The sequence below is a fragment of the Sapajus apella genome, unplaced genomic scaffold (assembly GCF_009761245.1).
Source record: "Sapajus apella isolate SASKATOON/1434 unplaced genomic scaffold, GSC_monkey_1.0 scaffold16, whole genome shotgun sequence".
Taxonomy (NCBI): domain Eukaryota; kingdom Metazoa; phylum Chordata; class Mammalia; order Primates; family Cebidae; genus Sapajus; species Sapajus apella.
The window spans coordinates 9,141,042-9,162,110 of record NW_022436956.1 but is presented as its reverse complement, the minus strand read 5'-3'; the positions used below and the strand labels follow the sequence as shown (position 1 = coordinate 9,162,110).

General features: G+C 48.1%; 2 long non-coding RNA genes across 2 annotated transcripts; one reads left to right on the top strand and one right to left on the bottom strand.

The window, feature by feature from the left end:
• The first annotated feature begins 759 nt into the window (after positions 1-759).
• On the top strand, positions 760-9,318 carry LOC116556056. The gene is made up of 2 exons (XR_004270812.1): positions 760-846; positions 8,943-9,318. It is a non-coding gene; the product is annotated as an uncharacterized LOC116556056 (long non-coding RNA).
• LOC116556053 lies at positions 1,092-13,367 on the bottom strand. Its single transcript, XR_004270811.1, has 2 exons — positions 12,869-13,367; positions 1,092-1,934 (listed from the first exon to the last, which is right to left on the bottom strand). It is a non-coding gene; the product is annotated as an uncharacterized LOC116556053 (long non-coding RNA).
• Positions 13,368-21,069: the final 7,702 nt, after the last annotated feature.

Sequence of the window (21,069 nt, the reverse complement as noted above, 5' to 3'; positions counted from 1 at the left end):
TTAGGAACCAGCCTGGAGAGGGAGCAGAGGAGGCAGAACTGGGCCTCGTGGAAAAGGGGGTTGCTCAGGCATGGAGGTTTGTAGAGCATCCCAGGCAATGGAGGAAATTCTTTACTGATGGACTCCTTTTTCTTTTCAAAATGAGAAATTGTTGAGAAAGAGTGTTTGGGATCTCCAGAAGAGTGGAAATGGACTGGAATGACCTTGGATGACAGTAGGAATCACAAGCGGGGATTAGTGTGTACCCTGGAGGGTGTAACAAAGATCAGATGCCATAAACCTGTGGTGTCACCGTCTTCTGGGCTGAGTGATTTTACCGCAGTTGGGCTCTGCATCCCAGAAGAGGAGGCTGAGAGTGAGGTTAACCTAAGGCGTAATTCTGGGCTTGTGGCCTACTCACTGCTCCTGTTGGGCACCTGTCTCCAGCTGGGACTAGGGGAAGAGGCTCCAGTTTGTGCCTCTACTTGAAGCTTCCTTTTCTCTCTCAGGGTTGCTATTTATTATTTCTTGGCCAGTGCACTGATCCAAAAGTTGAAAAAAAGCAGAGTACACATCAAACCATTCCCAGAATCAAACTTCAGGATGATTTAGAGATCAGTGAGTCAGATACATGTGGATTAAATTTTCCTCTAACTACATACTTGTTTAGAAAATCCTAGACTGGGACTTGGAAGTGATGGGTCCTATTTGGGACACCCAAGTTGCTATAAAAGGGTAAAACGTGTGTTCAGTTCCAGTCCCTGGATCATCAGGCAGGGTCTGAAAACCACTGTTTGAGACAGCATACATTCCCAGGACTGCAGACCACTGGACCAAACTTCTAGGAAACAAGACTTGTGCACCCTGGTAAGAACCCAAACCAAACCTTTAATGGGGCCAGCCTGGGGTGAAACTGGCCCTGCTTGGCTGGCTTCTGCTACAACCTTTCTAAGTGAGGGCAGCCTTGAGGCCACAAAACAAAGGCCAAAATGGCCTCAAGGACAGTAAACTCAAGGTAAGTTTGGATAACTTCTTTAGGCCAAAAAAGGAGGAACCCCATGTTAGAGGGCAGGTACTTTCCTGGAATAAATGAGTTGGAAAGTATGAAAATATGGAGAAGAAAAGAGCAACATTTTATCAGGGACCAAAAAAAAAAAAAAAAAAAGAGTCAAAAGACCCAAGTCACTCTGGTTCTGTGATTTTAAAAAAGTCACTTCCCCTTGAGGTTTTGGCAGCCTCTGCTGAAAATGTAAAGGTTTGGATTTGATGATTACTCATCTTTTATCTTCTGATCATACTTATCTAGTTTTATGTCCTTTATGCTCAATTTAAACTCTTCCATGCTCTGCCTCTCCCATGTCCGTTTTTCTTCTTCCCAAGGGGCATGAAAGTATTTGGTAAGCTAAAAGATGTTGGCCTTCTCTTTCTGGTTCTTGCTCAAACCCTAGTTGATTCTCCAAGCTGTCAGTAAACCATCCAACGATTCATTCATTCATTCATTAACGCCAATTTCCCTCCGCCACTCTAACCGGAGCTGAGCAATTAGACACACGGTAACCTTGTGCGCAAGAAGATAAGAAGTCTACCAGGGACTCCAGGGGCCAAAAAATTGGGCAAAAATTAGGCAAGGGGTGGGCCCACTTGGACCCCACACTTCTTCCTAATCAGTCAGCAAAGGAAGAGGTCTCTTTTTCCAGCCCTCTCTTCCCCTGCTCATCCCTTGGTGAAAGGAAAGAATGACCCACATTGTGACTCCATGGTGAGAATGGAGAGGGGAGAGAAATACACAAGGGTGATGAGGCTTTGTGTCAGGTGGCAGTAGCTGGCAGCTCTCCCTGCCTTGATCTCGGGGCCACATTCTCTCAAAGGAATGACGGTGGGAGGGGAGCCAGGAAGAGATCCTTGAAATGGAACGCTGGAGTGCTCAGGATGGACCGGGCTCCACAACAGCTGTCCTGCAGATGGGAAAGAGCATTTGAATCTTGAGTTTATATTTCTAGAAAAACTCCCCCTCCCACTCTTTGCTGTATTATGGGGTTTTTGTGAGGTTTAGAAAAATAAACAGAATCTAACCATAACTGTCTGAAAGTGCTAAATTACCAAGAAAGACATAACAGATTAGCAGTGCAAACTGAGCCTGGGTGGGAGACGGCCAGCACACAGGGGATCCGAGAATGACCCATAGGATGGTGGTTTCTCTGCTCTCCTTCCTGCTCCAGAATGAGCTGCCTCCACACACTGCAGCCTCTCTGGTGGCTCTGAAGGCTGAGTTGCATTGTCCAGAGAGCCTGAGGTTTAGAAATGGGGGACCATGTCCACTTTCAAACCAGCAACACCCTCACACTTGAAAAGTTCTGGCTCATGCCATCAAGTCGATGTCTGGCTTGTAGGTAGGACTGCTCCTGTCACCCTGGTTGGGGGTGAAGCTCTTTTCTGTTTCTAGAAACAACCTTCTCAGATGAACCTGGAGGGTATTACGTTAAATGTAATAAGCCAGGGATAGAAAGATAAAGACTGAATGGTCTCACTTATAGGTGGAGTGTAAGAAAGTCCTAACTCATAGAAACAGAGTAAAATGGTGGATCCCAGAGGCTGCCGGGCTGGGAAATTGAGGAGATATTGATCAAAGAACACAAAACTTCAGTTAGACAGGAGGAATATATTCAGGAGACCTATTGTACATCAGGGCAACTACAGTTCATAACAATATAGCTTATATTTTAAAATTGCTCAGAGAGTAGATTTTATGTGTTCTTACCACCATTAAATAAGGATGTGAAATAATACATATGTTCAAGAGTTTGAATTAGCCATGCTGCCTGTCATATATATCAAAACATCAAGCTACATGTCATAAATAGGCATAATTTTTACTTGTCAATTTTTTTTAAAAATAAGCTTTTTAAAAAAGAAACAAAACAAAAAACCTTCTTTATCTTTTCCCCAGGAATGTGGGAGGGTGTTTAGGGAGGTTAATGATTCAAAACTCCCAGAATGTTGAAATTGAAAGGATCTTAGAGTATGGCCCCCATCCTTCCTTTACAAATAAGTGAACTGAGGCTCACAGGGAGGAAGCAAATGCCCAAGATCCCCCAGCTGGTGAATGGCAGAGCTGGGACTAGAACCCGGGTCTCCTGAATCTCCGCAGATGCACATTCTGTAGCAGCTACTTCCAGGCCTTCCATCCAACTCCCCAATTCCCCTTGCCTCGTTATTTTTCATTGGGCTGTGCCCAGTGAATTTATATCCTTTAGGCCAGTCTGTAACTATAACTTCTATGATTTTGAAGTTCTCATATCTGAACTTTAAGGTCTTCTCAGTTCAGGTCAGTAGCTAACCTTTTTTTGAGCCCATACTATTTGTCAGGCACCAGGAACTCAAAAGTAAAGACGGCACAGTGCCTGTTTTTAACGACTGATTTTAAAGACTGATGGCTGGGAGCAGTGGCTCATGCCTGTAATGCCAGTATTTTGAGAGGCTGAAGTGGGCGGATCACCTGAGTTAGGAGTTCGAGACCAGCCTAGACAACATGGTGAAACCCTGTCTTTACTAATAATACAAAAATTAGCTGGGTGTGGTGGCGCATACCTGTAATCCTAGCTACTTGGGAGGCTGAAGCAGGAGAATCGCTTGAACTCGGGAGGCGGAGGTTGCAGTGAGCTAAGACTGCACTGTTGCACTGTAGCCTGGGTGACAGAGTGAGACTCCTTCACGCCTGTAATCCCAGCACTTTGGGAGGCCAAGGCAGGCGGATCACCTGAGGTCAGGAGATCGAGACCATCCTGGCAAATATGGTGAAACCCTGTATCTATTTAAAAATACTAAAAAGATTAGCTGGGTATGGTGGCACATTCCTGTAATCCCAGCTTTCTGGAGGCTGAGGCAGGAGAATTGTTTGAACCTGGGAGGCGGAGGTTGCAGTGAGCTAAGATCCTGCCACTGCACTCCAGCCTGGGTGACGGCAAGATTCCGTCTCAAAAAAAAAAAAAAAAAAAAAGACTGACATGCAGCCACAGAGGAGCTTCTGGGGTTCTTTCTGACCAACAACCTGAACTCCTACTGCTAACTCAACCTATGGCCCTATTACATCTTCGGAATGTGTGCAGGGTAGGTTAGGAAGTTACCAAGTTAAGCTACAGTCTGTAAGGCACTGTTCTGTGTTCTGGAAGAGAGACCTCCCTACCCTCCAGCAGAGATGTGAAAGACTGGCTTCTAGTTTACTAACAGATGTAGGGCAGATGACTGGGCTTTGAATTATAGCTCCACAATTTATCAGCAATGAGACCACAGGCAAATTACCTCATCTTTCTGGGCCTCAGCTTCCTCTGAAATGAGGATAGCGAAGCCCACCATATAAGGCTGTTATGAAAATCAAACAAAATTTGATTTTCACAGGAGAACTTAAAAATACTACTTGCTTTCCTTTCTCTTTAGTTCTGGTCTTATGTGACTGTGTGTTACTCAGAGTGTGATGATCACTGAAGATTTCAATGTGTATTAGTCTGTTCTCATGTTGTTAATAAAGACATACCGGAGACTGGGTAATTTATAAAGGAAAGAGGTTTAATGACTCACAGTTCCACATGGCTGGGGAGCCCTCACAATCATGGAGGAAGGTGAATGACAAAGTCATGTCTTAAGTGGTGGCAGGCAAGAGAGCTTGTGTAGGGGAACTCCCTTTATAAAGCCATCAGATCTCAGGAGACTTATTCGCTATCATGAGAACAGCACAAGAAACACCTTCCCCCATGATTCAATTACCTCCCACAAGGTGGGAATTATGGGAGCTACAATTCAGGAAGAGATTTGGGTGGAGACACAGACAAACCATGTCACAATGCTTTGTGGAGAGAGTGTTTCACTGCTCTCCTCTTCCAATCACAGAAAGGGGGGATGGCTGGCCACCCTCTCCCTTGTAAATGTGACCTCCCACTTCAAGTCTGCCTGCTGTAGACCCTGATCTTGGCTCAGGATGACACCCCTTCCTGCAGGCTCAACTCCCTCCCTTGGCATCCACCATTGCAAAAGGATGAGCTGCCCTAATCTGAGCCACACTCAGATTTTCTTTCTTTTGAAGAAAGAAGAGTGAAGGGAAGTCATGGGGGAGACACACTACTCCTTGATGCATCATGAAAGACACACAAATTGAATGTCAGAAGACAGGCTGGAAACCGAGCCCTTCCTCCACATCTGTGTCATCGTAGCCTTACTGAGCCTCAGTTTCCTGATCTGTGAGAAGGGAACACAAAAGCTGTTTCATTTACTTGCTGTGAAGATTAAATTTGAAAAGATGAATAGTCATAACAAAGAGGAAAGTGTTAATACTACGTGGATGCTACTATACCATTATCGTCTCTTCTCCTGTTCCCCGACACATCTCAAGTGAGAGCAGGCCCAGGCCAAACCTGCAGAAATTCAGTTTCATTTGCTAAGCAGCAGTCGCACTCAGTGCTCTCCAGCTGGTAAGGGCAGGGCCCTCCTCTCGCCACCTGAGCTGTGGGAGGCAGCGGGTAAAAGGCCAGTCCCAGAACGGGAACCGTGGAGCTGTCTCCTTCTCCCTCTATCTCTAGGGGAGTGCTCTTGGCAAGGAGCAATTCTGTTCCAAAGGCAAATGCCCAAGGTGAAATCCATCACAGGGGCCCTGGGCTGGGATAAGATAGAAGAAAGTAAATCAAGTCTCTCGGAGATAAGAAGACAGCCTGGAGTGTTTAAAAAATGCAGCTTGGCCAGCTGCCCACTTTTGTGAAGTTTTAAAGCAGAGGACTACGCTAGGTAGGAAGGAACCCAGATCCCATCCCCCATTAAAAAAAGGGAGGATTCCTGATGTGGGGCTTCTCTCTTCTCTCTCCCTCTTACCACAAGTCCCAGCCCCAAAGGAGCAAAAGGCATTTTTAATGAATCTCTCTCAGCAAGCAGAGATACATGGAGGCTGTCCATTGGCATCAGAGACTAAGGACAAGGGTTCTAGGGTCACGCAGTCTGGGTTCTAATCCTGACCTTACACCATACGTGTAGTCTTAAACAAGCTAATTTATCTCTATGAACCGCAGTTTCTAACAGGGATAATATTATGCTACCTTATAGAACTGTTTTGAAGATTAAATACGGGATAATTATTATAGAGCATTTACTACAGTGGCACGCAGAAAGTGTGTAAGCAATAGTGTTATGGCTATTTATAAGATCTGTAAGAGACTGGGGAAGCCAATGCCTCTCTAACTTCCTTCTCAACCCATTTGTATAGTCATTTATTTAAAATTCTCTGAAAGGTATTCCCCAAAACAAATCTGGTAGCATCAGTCTCATGTATTGAACATTATTGAACAGTGGACTTTTTTCTTGCCATTATGTCCCATTTGTAACCTATGACCATACCTGTCCTACCCACCACCTCTCCAAAAATTTCTATGTTTAAGTGCATGCCTGACTGGCTGAGCCTAGAACATTTACAAAGAGGCATTTGACCACACTCAGGTCATGAAGGGAAGAAAATCGGTAACAGCCACCTGGAGTCCCAAAAGAGAGATGTGGGGAGGCAAGGGAATAATGACTTAGACAGGAGGTCCCTCGGTCAGAGGGGAGGACTCCGCATCTGAAAGAAGACCTTCGTATCCCCCAAAGTCCCCCTTACCTTATCTTCATCTTTCCCTTTTTTCGTTATCAATAAGTCACACAGTTTTACGTGTGCCTGGGCTTGGCATGTGATGGGAGGATTTTATATCTTGGTCTCCAATCTAAAGCTATCAACAGGATGGATGTAGTGGCTCACGCCTGTAATCCCAGCACTTTGGGAAGCCAAGGTAGGTGGATCACCTGAGGTCAGGAGTTCGAGATCAGCCTGGCCAACATGGCCAAACCCAGTCGCTACTAAAAATACAAAAATTAGTCAGGCATGGTGGTGTGCACCTATAATTCCAGCTACTCAGGAGGCTGGGGCAGGAGAATCACTTGAACCCAGGAGGTAGAGGTTGCAGTGAGCAGAGATTGTGCCACTGCACTCCAGCTTGGGACAGAGTGAGACTCTGTCCCAAAAACAAAACAGAATAAAACAAAAAATAAATAAAAATAAAGCTACCAACAGTCTAATCAGAGAGGGAACCAAGAAACCTGGGGTATCTCAGGGAGTCTGGGAACCTGGCCATCTTACCATGGAACTCACGGTAGAGGTAAGATGGGTTCATGGCAGGGAAAGAGAAGCAAACACTGAAGTTCCCTGGAAGGGAGGAGGCAAAAGCCTCTGGCCACAGCAGGAGGCTTTACAGCTTCCTGAGCAAGGAAATTGCATGATGAACATGTGAACATGGTATATGGGGTGGGCGGGCCAGACCAGGAGCCCATATTGAGCGTGAAGGAGCTTGGGACCCAGGTTTGACCTTGTCTCAGCCTCACAGCAGCTGCGCGAGTGGCACTGGGTAAGCTGTTTGACCTCTCTCTTGGTTTCTCATTTGGAATAATAAAGCCTGACTTCTAGGTTTGTCATGAAGCTGTGAGGTGATATATGGAAGGTCGCTTTGTGCAAATGCAGGGTTCTAGTGACTGGAGTGGTATGCTGGGGAGATGGGCACTGCAGGAAGGGAGGCCACCTGGGGACGAGTGAGACTGCATGGCCAGGCAGGCTGGTGGGGACAAAGGTAGCTAGAGTAGGGGAAGCCTTTGACCTTCTTCCACTGTGCGGCTCTCCTCCAGCTGCCCACGGGTTCTAGGGGCTGCATAAAGAGTCTCATAGACTTAAACCCTCTCTTGGCCTAAAACCCACAGTAAGAGGCAGACAGCCAAGAAGATCCGGGAGTGACAGAACATGAGTGGATATACAAATAGACAAGATTAACAATTCCCACTGTATACACAAGAGGCTTTGCTAACACCCGGCCAATTAGAAAACTAATCTAAACAGCCACTGGCTTCCAGTCTCCTAGGAGCTCTCCAGCAGCTGTTCGCAACTCCCAGCAAGTGCCCTGAGGCTTCTCCTTGGGTCTCTGGTCCCCACTTGAGCCTCAAGGGCTCCTCAAGAGCAAAGGATTGTGTCACTTCCCTTCCCTTTCCCTGAATTCCCTCTCGGGTCCTGCCGCTGTTGTTACGGGGGCTCCCTCCATGTCACCGCCTCTGAGAAGCCTTCCCTGGCACCCCCATTACAGCACTTCCAGGTTAGTGCCATTCGTCGGGGGGCACGTACACCAAGAGGGTAAGAGCAAAGCCTTTGAAGTCTGGCAAACTGGAGTTTAAAACTCCTAGATCTCTCACTGTTGTGCTCTTTCTGATACCCTGTTCCCTCACCTAAAAAGAGGAGAATAATGATACCTACTTAGGAATTAAAAGCAGGCTGGATGCGGTGGCTCACACCTGTAATCCCAGGACTTTTGGAGGCCGAGGCAGGCAAATTGCTTGAGATCAGGCATTCAAGACCAGCCTGACCAACATGGTGGAATGCCACCTCTACTGAAAATACAAAAAATTAGCCAGGCATGGTGGCGGGTGCCTGTAATCCCAGCTACTCAGGAGGCTGAGGCAGGAGAATCACTTGAACCACTGCACACCAGCCTAGGCAACAGAGCGAGACTCCATCATAAAAAAAGGAAAAGAAATTCAAAGCAAATATGTATATACAGGTGTATACATGGGGGTGTGTGTGTGTGTGTATAGATAAGAAAAAATATATATAAAAAACAAGCTAGTACAGGTCCCTGCACACTGTAAGTATTCCGTGCATTGCTTTTGCCATCATTATTACTATTGTACTGCTACTACTATTATAATTGTCATTATTGCTGTCTCTGAGTTACCTGAGGGCCAAAAACAACTTTGACTTGGGGCCACGTAGTGTCTAACATGGTCCCTGATGGTCTCTGTCTCCCGGTCTCCACGCCCTTGTGTAAACCCCTCCCCTGCAGCGTGGGTGGAACCTGGGACTTGCTCCTAATCCACAGAATATGGCAAAGGCAATGGGATGTCACTTCCTTCTTCAGGTCACAAAAGATTGTGACTTCCATCCTGTTGGCCGACCCTCTCTCCGGCCTTCTCAGCTTGCAAATTCCATGAAACAAGCTGCCATGCTGGCAAGGACCACATGGCAAGGAATTGAGAGCATCCTCTGGCCAGCAGCAAGCTAGGAACCGAGGTCCGCAGTCCAACAACCCTCGAGGGACTGAATTCTGCCAACAGCCTTGTGAACTTGGATGTGGATCCTTCCCCAAGTGAGCCTTCAGAGGAGATGCCAACCCTGGTCAAATCTTTGGTTACAGCCTGTGAGCGATTCCAAAGCAAAGGAGCTGGCTAAGTTTTGTGCCCTGACTCTGGCCCACGGAAACTGAGATAATAAAAGAGTATTGTTTTGAACCATGATGTATTATGCATTTGTGACACAGAAATAGATAGCCAACACGTCCTCTCTGTCTTCCTAGCTCAGCAGTTGGCATATGGAGTGGAAGTCAAGTGCCAGTTGAGTGTATGAATGAATGAATGACGATGGTTTCAGGTAAATTCATCAGGACCTAGGAAAGGCCTAGACAGGGTAGATCCAAAGAGAGAGCTCTTTCCCAGCACGCACTGCCTGTATCTTGTGTCCTCTCTCCCACTCTTATAACTCTAGGTCCCTCCTCCCTTCTTTAGTCCTCAGGACCTTGCTCTCCTCCTGGTTCCTGCATTTAGTCATTCTCTCTGAATTTTTATTTTCCTCCTTAAAAAAAAAAAAAAATCCAGGTCTCTCTAAAATATCTGACCCTGGTGAATTGGAATAATTTTTGATGGAAAGCAGTCTTGTCCAAAAAGGCTCTTACCCACCCTGCTCAGGAATGTGGTTGCTACAGATATTAAAACAGACCTGCAGGCATCTGCAGTGAGAGGGGAGCTCGTGCCAGCAATGACCTCAGCCTGCACAGCAGGCTCTTACCTAGGAAAAGCTGCTGTGTGGAGCTGGATCACAATAGAACCCTTCCTTCTCCAAACTCTTCCCCTTCCAGTTATCCCAGGCTGCAACCCCTAGTTTAATGCCTGAGACACACCTTTCCACCCAAGCCTGGGACCAAAAGTCATGGGCGGTGCCACCAGGCTTGCAAGAGAGGATGCTGTGGGTTTCACTGTCCCTTCACATTTAAGTGGCTTTGGCCGAAGAATGTGGGCCTCACTCTGCCAGCCCCCTTTCCTCTCCTCTTCTCCTGACTCCTTGCCTCCCACTCTTGACAGCTCCAAGGGATCCTGCTCAGGCTGAGAGGTATCAGGCTTCTTTTCTTCTGCAAGAGGCACCTTCCCAGGGAAGGCCAGGGCAGAAGTCTTAGGGCAGAAACCGGAGCCTGGGACCCCGCATGGTAAGGCTCCGCACTGTGTGGCTGAGCTTGTATTTGGGCTTGGATCTTGCTCTGCTTAATTCAGCTCCCATTGTTGAATCTGAACCTGGCTAAGGCTAAGTAGAAACTTTTGTCAATTTTTGGACTTCCCTCTTCCACTGGGAAACTCAGAGAACTCGGAATATCCCAGGTATAATCTACTCCAGCCTCCAAACTCAGCAACCTATCCCTGATAACCACAGTAATTACCACAACAGCTAACGTTTGCCTAACATATTCTTGTATGAAAAGTACTTTTACACATGCTATTTTTCATAAGAATTCTACAATATTTTTAGCCCCATTTAACAAAGGAATAAACTGTGGCACAGAGATAGTAAGTGGAATTTTCCCAGTTATGTAGTGAGCAAGCAGTAGAAGGGGAACCTACACCAGGGCCTGTTGGCACATACACAGTCCAGTCTTCTTTCCAAGACTGCCCACTCTCCCAAATCTGTAAGGCTCATTTTCCTCTAACTTTGCATTTCATTTGTGTGTTGATCACTTTGTGCTCACATTATATTGTCCAATTCCTGCTCCTTCCGCCATTCCCCCACGCCAGCCTCTGGAGCGCTGGGCCAAGTAGCTTTATGCAGATCAGCAACGGATTGACCACTGGCCTTCAAGTCTGGAGATCCAGGTTTTAAGTTCTGGCTCTGCCACTGATGAGGGGTGTGACTTTGAGGCGGTTACCTCAGTTTTCCAAGATGAAGGTGATAAATTCCGTGATCACTGGAGTCACTTTTAGCCCTAGAACTATGATCCTTTGATATAATATTCCTGGTTGGGCTCCCTCTTGGGGAGGAACAATTTTCCAAGTCAATGGGAAATTCACTCTTGCACTATGAATGCCATCCGGAGCTTGGGCGCTGAGAAGGGTGAGAATTTAGCTAACTGCTCCAGAGATGATAGGAGGTCCCTGTCCCCACCTCTGCCTGAATAGGTCCCTTCATTCCTGGCTTCTTTAATCTGTCCTTCTGCAACATGCTGTGTTGCAACCTCTTTTGGGTAGGATTATAAGCTCCCAAAGGCCTCGGGTCTTGATCATCTTTGACCAGTGATTATTGCCCAACCCAGTACCAGACAGGCTGGCACTTCCCTGATCTCCTCAGGATGTCTGTGAGCCCAGGCTGAAGGTTATTCACAATCCCCAGTGCTAGGGAGACCCGGGGCCCCCTCCCCGCAGCTGCTCCCGGCTGTCTGGCTGAACAATGCTGATCCTGTCAGGTCTCTCGGCTGAGCCTTCCTGCCGTGGGTATTCGGGTTGCAGTATTAACTGGAGGCATCTCAGCTGCTTCCTGTTCCTTGAGTCTCAACACAGATTCCTGGGCAAAGACAATCAGCCTGGCTCTGCATCTGACCAGAGCCCCCAGCAGTTGGGGTTGGGGCAGGAAAGATGAAAGAGCTTTGCCATCATCTCAGAGCAAGGAGTCAAACCTCCTCGGCCGGAAGGGACCCCAGGCACCAAGTGCCCCTTGGACACTGCTCCCAGACACGTCAGCCAGGCACAGGGATGGGATTGTAGCTCAGCTCTCAATCTTTGGGAAGGTAACTCTGCAGCCTCCTAGGTCACTTCTGTGGGGACAAAAATCTGTTAACAACTCTGCTCTCTGCAGCCAAACCACTTGTACAAACTACTGGTATTATTTGTACCAGTGTGAACTCCCCACCTCAGCAAGGCGCAGCCTCCTGCCTGTCTCCCCTGCTCACTGTCCTCTCCATTATGAAGCAAGTGCTGTCCCCACACTCATATGTCCTTCCTCATTTCCACCGCCACTCCAGTCTTTTGTTGGCATCACACCTCTGCTATGAGACTTATCGTCTCCCTAAAACTGCTGTGACTGATGCCATGAGACTCTAGCTAGGCTATGCATTCTCATTTGCTTTTCTTCCAGGTTTCTTTTCTCTTTTGAGACAGAGTCTCGATTTGTCATCCAGGCTGGAGAGCAATGATGTGATCTATGCTCAATGCAACCTCTACCTCCTAGGATCAAGCGATTCTCATGCCTCAGCCTCCCAAATTGAGTAGCTGGGACTACAGGTGTGTGCCACCATGACCTGCTATTTTTAGGAGAGACAAGGTTTCGCTGTGTTGACCAGGCTGGTCTCAAACTCCTGGCCTCAAGTGATCCACCTGCCTCGGCCTCCCAAAGTGCTGGGATTACAGGCATGAGCCACCGTGCCTGGCCTTTTCCCAGATTTCTAAATACTAAGTGCTTACCTGACAATTTTTGCCTGTGTAGTGACCTTTGTATATTCTTTCTCTCTCTCTCTTTTTTTTTTTTTGGCTTATGTTAGTGTCTCTCTAACCTACTCCATAAACTGGGAGCTCCTCCGCTGTACAGACCAAGTCTTCTCCCTCCCTCCGAACTGTTGCTGATGCTTGCTTTCTGATTATCGACCATCAGGAAGTCCCACTTGAGAACTAACCCTCTGGCTACAGTTGAATCCCATTTCCTGTTTGGTTGGAGCCTGGGAATGTGTTAAGGCTTTGACCAACTGCCACCATATTAGCGGGTCCCCAAGGCCAATTTGGGGATATAAAGAAGAATATGACTCCTATTACTTACATAGTGCTTCAGAAATGCCCCAGAGTAGAAACAATGGTCCTTGCTGCGCACGGATCCACTATAACCCTCTTCTTTTGCACCCCGCATCCTGGCCTGCCAGACGGCAGTTCTAGTAAGACACAGTATATAATGAGGAATGTCACTCAAGGCCAGTCACACCAGATACTTGTGGAAGGGCAGCGGCCAGGCAGGGGACACAGAGGCTCAGCAGAGGCAGATACCAGCCAGGTGGCCAGCTCCGTCCTCTGCTGTCTTCATAAACAGGCTAGTTTCTTGAAGGTTTTTTTCTTAAGTTCCAATGAAAAACAAGTTGGAGCCATGATTGGAGGCGGGGTGAGGGCTGCAGAGCAGAGTTTATGGGCACTGGCGTTTTCTTAACAGCTCCCTCCTCACACATTCCTCTGCATTTTCCCCTTTTATTAACGTGGCATCTTTCCCAGGACACTTTACGGGACTGTGTGTTTTCACTTACGCCCTGATTGCGGTTGATCGCGTCTCTCCCTATGAAGAGCCCTCAGATCTCGCGCAAGGCCTCCCCTGCATCCCATGCAAGGCTGCAGGTCATTCTTTCACTCCGGGGCTCCTGGGCTTATCTCGGAACCGGTCCCCAAGGGCTCCACTGTGTTTTCCACCACACAAGGCACTCTTCTGCCTTAAGGTCGCACCTCTTTTGGACCCCAAATAAGATAAGACACACCAGGTAGCTTCCTCACTCGACTCTGAAGTGACTCCTGGCACTTGTCCCCAAATTAAATCTGTTCCCAAGGATCAAGAGGAAGATTTGCCACACTGAAGATTTTCAAAGGAATGTGCCACGAGCCCTGAAGGCCATTGCCCAAGAGGAGCTCTGAAAATGTTGTGAGCAATAGCAGCCCTGATAGAACACAGCTTTCCGAGGGCCCGCTGTCAAAGGCATGGCATGCCTCACGGAGAGTCAAGCTTTGGCGTGTTTATTAAAAAGGACGCTTGTTGCTTTCGGGAACGCTGCGCTCTTAGTTCTTCTTTTCTCTTTAGCTCAGTTCCAAGAGGGGCTGGGACTGAGGTTTGGAGCTTACTTGCTCTCCTTTAGCCCCGTTTTAGAAATGTTTCCACCTATCTGTCTCCTGTTATCTGGGAGATTGCTCTGTTTCACTCAGACATGAAGCGGCAGGCTTGGTGGTAGTCCTGTGATCTTTGAAAACCTCCCCTCTGGGAATTGCAGTTTTTTCTTCTGTAAAATGAAGAAAGTAATACACATTCTGCAAGGCTGAGAATGAAATGGAGCGATGTCTGTAAGAGGCCCGGCATGCTAAAGGCCTTCAGTAAATGGTAGGGATTTTTGTTATTAATACTATTACCAATATTAAGCAATTAGCCAACACATACTGATCTCCTTGAGAATCTGCTTTTGTTCCCTGGTCCCTCCCCTCGTTCATCCAGGCCTTCTCCCACTGCAATCCTTTCTTTCTGGAATGTCTGTGGACAACACATCAAACTCCCCACTCCTGGCTCCAGGGCAAGAATCTCGGAGTCCTTTGGGAAGTGCAGTGCTAGGATCGTTTTCCTGTTGTCAGCAGGCTCTGGAAGAGGCATTAGCCCCACAAGGCTTGATGTGGGAAGTTTTTACAGGTACCGCTCATCTGGTGGGCAGATGTAGCTTGCAGCAAGATAGAGCTCTGTCTTCCAGATGGGGGGGGTGGGGTGCCTGGGAGTCTTGAGGTCGAACTGGTTCCTCCCTGCTTGGAGCCAGTGTGGGCACACACATGGGCCTGTCACTTCCTTCAACAGCCCTGGGATCCTTGAGCCAAGTTAGATGGAGTGCCTTTAGCCCCTGAAACTCACATCCTGGCAACAGCTGACCATGCCTCTATCATCTCCATTCCCCGCAGCCCTGACCTCTGCCATCCCCCAACACACAGACACACACACAGTGTTATTTCCAGGGAAGAGCAGGATACTCCTGGTCAATAGCCCTGGACACATTGGAGGTTTCCCCACAAGGTAAGAGTTTCATTCATTCCGACAATTCTCAAGGTGGCGAAACAGGATGCAGAGGGCTCCTCAAGGTAGGCTTACTCCACAGCATTTGAGCATCTTCCTAAAGGAAGATGATGGGAGGTAGTAGCCACCAGTGGCTAAGTTCTCCCCTAGACGTCCCTTTGGATATCAGCAATCCCTAATTCTCTGCTCCAAAGCCCTAACTCTGCCTTGATAGAGTGGGGGTGTGCCTGACCCATTAGTAGCCATTGTCCAACCTTTTATTGTTCGGGCTTTTTGCGGGGACCTTTATGCGAAGATGCTCCCAACCTCATCACATCTGGTCAAAGTGCTTTTAGTCACAAGGGGCAGAACTCGGTTCACAGGAACACCTATAAAAAGTGGATATAAAGACAGTTATCAGGGATACGAGACTTCAATTAATCAACGTACCCGGCCTCGCCGTTCTTGCTCCTCCTGGCCTGCGGCCTCTTGGCCCAGCCTTTCTCTTACGTGACTTCGGTTTGCCTACAGTTTCTCTCATAACAGGGCCCTCACAAGTCCTCACTGATCATGACATTTTAGTTGAGCTCTCTACGACCAAATGGCTACAGAGCCTGATTTTAAGTTTCAGACTCTTAAGAGAGAAAAACTGGGTGGCTGTCTCTTGCCAACACATTGGCTGGCCTTGGATACTTAGTGGACATAGAAACAGCTATGAAGGATATGAGACTTTAATTAAACAAAGTGCCCAGCCTGGTCCGTTTCGCGCCTCCTGGGCCGCAGTCTCTTGGCCCAGCCTTTCTTTTTCGTGACTTAGGTTTGCCTACAGTTTCATAACATGGCCCTCACAAGTCCTCACTGATTATGACATTTTAGTTGAGCTCCCTATGACTAAATGGCTACAGAGTCTGCTTTTTAATTTCAAAGTCTTAAGAGAGAAAAACTGGATAGCTCTTTTCTTGCCAACACATTGGCTGGCCTTATTCCTGGTTGAGTTAGCCGTGGCTGAGGAGTGGAGCACGTGGTATGAAACAGATAATGTAGCAGGGGCTGCAAGTGGGAAACAAGTTCTCTGAGAAGCAGCCCAAGCTGGCAGTCCACCCAAGGTATGCCTAATGTGCGCTCTGTCTGGTTCTGGGGTTCATCCGAGGAACAGGTAACAGCCATCCTCAGTGACTCCTCTGTCTCAGTGGAGGCTAGGCTCGGATCTCAAAGGCCAGGGAAGCAGCAGCTCCACCGATGCAGCTGCCACCTCCTCAGCATGCTGGGGACATGGTGACATTTCTCCTAAGAGCACTTACGGGGACAGTGCCCTGTGAAAACAGCGCTGGACTGGGAGTCAGGAGTTATGACTTCTGATCCAGATCAGCTGTCAACCCCTTTGACCTCGAGGAGTTGACCTTCTTCTTCCTCTAGGTCTTAGATTCTCCAGAAGTTAAAAAATAAAATTTAAAACTACCAATAATAGTAATAAACAGTGTTGTGAAATCATCTCCAGGGTTCTTTTCAATCCCTAAGATTTCCCTAAGCCTCCCTACCTCTGCTTGACAACTTCCCAGAAATGCTTCCAAACGGAGCTCTTTCACCCATGACTTGGTGGAGCCTCTGCCAGCTGCCTCTCCCCAACAACACATCCCGTCCCTGAGATGAGTCCTTCTCAGGGGCTTTCCAGCCTAAACCTGCAGCCTTTCAAGAATGTCCAGGCAGGGCCTTCCCAGGCAACTGATTTCTGAGCTTGTTAGAGGCAGAGGATGGAGTCTGAGCATTTGCTGTCTGGCCACACCAAAGCGGGAAGTCTGGGCCTGAAGATGCATCCACGGGAGGCGGGGGGAGGGACTTCCAGGTTGGTGATCAGGGCCTGGGAGGCCAAGAGAAGCTCCATAAGAAGGGTCAGCAAAAGCCCCAGAGAAACGGGGACAATGAGTGGAACAGAGCTGGAGAGGAAGAGCGGAAAACACTGGGTTCCCAGGGTAGGGGGGGCAGGGGTGAGGGAAATAGTTTGTGTCTTTTGGCAAGAAATGAATAACATTCAAAGAATATGCAAAATGCCATTCTAATCGGCACCTGTTCCCTTTGGAGCCAGTCACTTGGCCCACAGCATCTGAGGGTGAGTCTGGTTTGGGTCTCCCCAGGGGAGGAAATACACACATTGAGATCCACTTGAGTGATGATAGAGGCATTGATCCTAAGTGGGGTGAAGGAAAGAAAGGTGCCCTCAGCCTCCATCGCTCCTTCCCAGTCCCAAATGCTCTCTCACAACCCCCCCACCCCAGCTCAACCCCAGGCAGATGGCCGCAAATTTTGCAGGGGCCTCTGAGCATTCCCTTGGCTAATAGCCACATTCCAGAACAGCATATGTTTCATCTCAAACACACAAGGTTTGCACTTCCAAGTGGAGCCAAAGAGAGAAAACCTTGGCCCAGGCTGCAAATTTCTTAGGAGAGGTGGGGGTCAGGGGCAGCCCCCAGGGAGGGTGTAGCTGTTATGTTGAAGAACATTTGAGTTCGAGTTTGTGCAAAGCTACCTCCCAAATCTGTGACACCCGCATTCCTAACTCATAAATCCTCAAAGTACCCACCTGGGGAAGGAGCGAGCAGCGCCGCTTCCTCTTGCTATCGCCCAAATGGCACTCATGCCACCTGCGCGTTCCTCCAACCCCGTACCAGCTCTGCACCTTTGCCTGACTTCATGGCCCCTTCTGAATCAATAATTCACAGCCCATGGCTGGGTGGAGTCTGGGGCGGGAGAGGAAAGAGGGTGACTCCTGATCTCACTCTGTACGTTAAAAAATGCCTGGGCCTCATCTGTGCTGGCTCCCATCTCCGCACTCAGATTTATTTGGCTGCTGAAAGACACCAAGTCTGGAGGAGGATTTAGGAAGGACAGGGCTGAGCTGGGTGGAAAAGAGGAGTAAGGCAGGGGAGAAACACGAAGGCATGAGCTGGAGGGGGCGGCGGGGCAGAGGTGCAGAAAGGGACGCAGAAGGGCCTCAGCTGGGAAGAGGGAGAGGTGCGCTGTCTCCTGGCGGGTGGGGGACTCGGGGGACGGTGGGAGTCCTGGTCCTCTGGGGGTTCTGCTCTGTGGTAAGCTAAGGGATTTCTGACAGCAAAGTAAACTGTGGTGTGCTGAGTTTACCCAGCTCCAATAAGCAGTGCTGGAGTGTTTAATGTTTCCTTCCCGCTGAATTGGTTGACAGGCACTGAACCGCAGCCAGCCCCTTGCTGTCTCTTGGGGAGGTAGTAGGTGGGGAGGTTAGTACAGGGCTGTCAGGAAAGCTGGCATCGCTGACCCCAACCCAGGATATGGAGGCTTGGGTGAACGTTGGGGAGTTCCCCTAACATAGGCCCAAAGTTCCCATCAAGGAGGAAGAGCCTGAAATACAAGTCACCTCCCTATCCCAACCAACCCCGCCCGGCCAGTGCGCACCAGCCCTCCTGCGCTCTACAAAACACAGCCATTTATTTCTCTCATCATGCTCAGCTTTATTAAATGGCTGCCTATGGTGCTGCAGCCTCAAACAGCCGTTCTTATGCGGATGGATGCAGAGGACAGACACACAGACCACAAAATAAATCAGGAAGACAGCAGAGCTCAGCGCCCGAGTACAAAATAAACTATGCCTGGCGGGATGCCCAGCGCGACGTGCCGGTGGCTTTTGTGCTAAGTAAGGATGAATGGGTTGAGGGATAGGGAAAAATAACTTTCTTTTCTTTCAATCCAAGGAGACTCCTGGGAAGAAGCTAGCATGTGCAAAGCTCTTAGACGGCCTGGAAGAGAAAGTTCAGACAGAAGGGATGGGAGGGAGTTGAGTGGACACAAGCACAGGGGAGGGTAAGAGAACCAGGCAGCGGTGCATCCAGACAGCAGGTGCGTAAAGGGCACAGAACAGCTTAGAAAAAGGACATGCGGAAAGTCGGAGTGGGCTTTGGGCATTGAGCCAGAAGCTGTCCAGAACTGCGACAAAGAGCCCTGGGCTACTGCTGTGTCCTCCCCATCCCACTAGCAGAGAATTAGAGGTACACTCTGGACCTACAGAGTAAGGGGAGGGGCCAGGTGCTGGGGGAATGGGAGGAGCCACAATGACACCAAGGAGCACCCCAGGTGGATGACGAGGGCATGGGAATCCCCATTAAGCAATGAGCATGAAGAGGGACGGGAAATGTGACAAGATTATCAAGGTGTGCACAGCAGGGTGGAGGAGCCGCCTGGATGAAGATGCTTGAAATAGAATGAATAAATAAATAAGCCAGCAGGGGTCATCATGGTTTGGGAGTGAGAGGAGAGAGTTTGAGGATACTGCTCCGAGCAATGGTGGGCTCTGTGTAGGTATGTAGAGGTGACACTGCTGCTAAGATCTTTATGCAATTTCAGTCATATTTTCTTTGAGCTCAAGTCCTGCATTCCTACAAAAAAATATTTAGAAATAGCCCCCCCTTGGCCAGGTGTGGTGGTTCACACCTGTAATCCCAGCAGTTTGGGAGGCCAAGGCAAGTGGATCTCTTGAGCCCAGGAGCTGGAGACCAACCTGGGACACATGGCCGAACCCTGTCTTTACTAAAAATATAAAAAATTAGCCAGGAGAGGTGGCTTTTGCCTGTAATCCCAGACACTCTGGAGGCTGCGGTGGGAGGATCACTTGAGCCCAGGAGGTCAAGGCTGCAGTGAGCTGTGATGGCACCACTGCACTCCAGCCTGGGTGATGGAACCAGACACTGTCTCAAAAACATAAAAATTAAGATAAAATAAAATAAAAACAGCCCCCTTAAAAGCAGGGAGTACAATAGTCTAGCAGCTTTCAAATGCACCTTGAAGCCCATTTGAAGGCTACTAGCCTATTCTATTCCCTGCATTTCTACAAAAAAAAAAAAAAACAAATGTATAAATAGCCCCTTAAAGCAGAGAGTAGAATAGACTAGTAGCTTTCAAATAGGCTCCAAGGTGCATCGGTGGTTCCTCAGATGCCAGCACAGGGTGGGGGAAGGGAAGAGGGTGGCAGGCAGCAGGGAGAAAGCTCACAGCATGCAGGACTGCCATCATCATGTCCAGGCCCCATTTCAACTAGAACGGCTCAACTTTATCTGTAGTATACGTGTACACATTGTGTAAGATTTATTTGAAAGAAAAGCTTACCATTGTAAGCCTGTAAAAGAATAGTTTGAAAGCCACTAAGGCATAATTTCTTTTGGAATTTCCCACCAGCTTAAAGAATGGTCATTCCCAAAAGAAAATCTGCAATGAGCACACACAACAACTTTTGGGCACAGTTCCCAAATTCAAATCTCCTGGCCTGCTGTCAAATCATTTGTTCTCATTCTTTGGTTCAAAAGGAAAAATTATGATCAGCATAAGGAACTGTAACTCTCCCCTCTTTTCATTTGGTCCAGGAATGGGAGACACACATAGCACAAGTTCTGCCATGTCTCCAGCGTGTGCCCACGACACGCACCATGAGTCAGTTATTACACTCTCTCAGCAATTACAACAAAACAGTCTTGGGATCCTTCTAAACAGAGTGCTCAGGCGGCTACCCCCCATCCCGACAAATTGATACATGAGTTGAAATCTCTCTGCTAGACCAGATTTGGTTGGCTGACTCTAAGAATGTCAGCTAAAAGGTCCCTAGCCATCCCAAAATCCTTCCTGGCTCCTGGATCTGTTGGACAAGGGACTGGCCATATTTTTATTTATTTATTTAAATTGTACATTAAGTCTGGGATACATATGCTGAACATGCAGGTTTGTTACGTAGGTATAGATATGAGATGGTGGCTTGTTGCACCTATCAGCCAACTAGGTTTTAAGCCCTGCAAGCATTAGATATTTGTCCTAATGCTCTCCCTCCCCTTGTCCCCCACCCCTACCCCAACAGGCCCTGGTGTGTGACATTCCCCTCCCTGTGTCCCTGTGTTCTCATTGTTCGATTCCCACTTATGAGTGAGAACATGTGGTGTTTCGTTTTATGTTCCTGTGTTAGTTTGCTGAGAATGATGGCTTCCAGCTTCATCCATGTCCCTGCAAAGGACATGAACTCATTCTTTTTTATGGCTGCATAGTATTCCATGATGTATATGTGCCACATTTTCTTTATCCAGTCTATCATTGATGGGCATTTGGGTTGGTTCCAAGTCTTTGCTATTGTGAATACTGCTGTAGTAAACATACGTGTGCATGTGCCTTTATAGTAGAATGATTTATAATCCTTTGGGTATATACCCAGTAATGGGATTGCTGGGTCAACGATC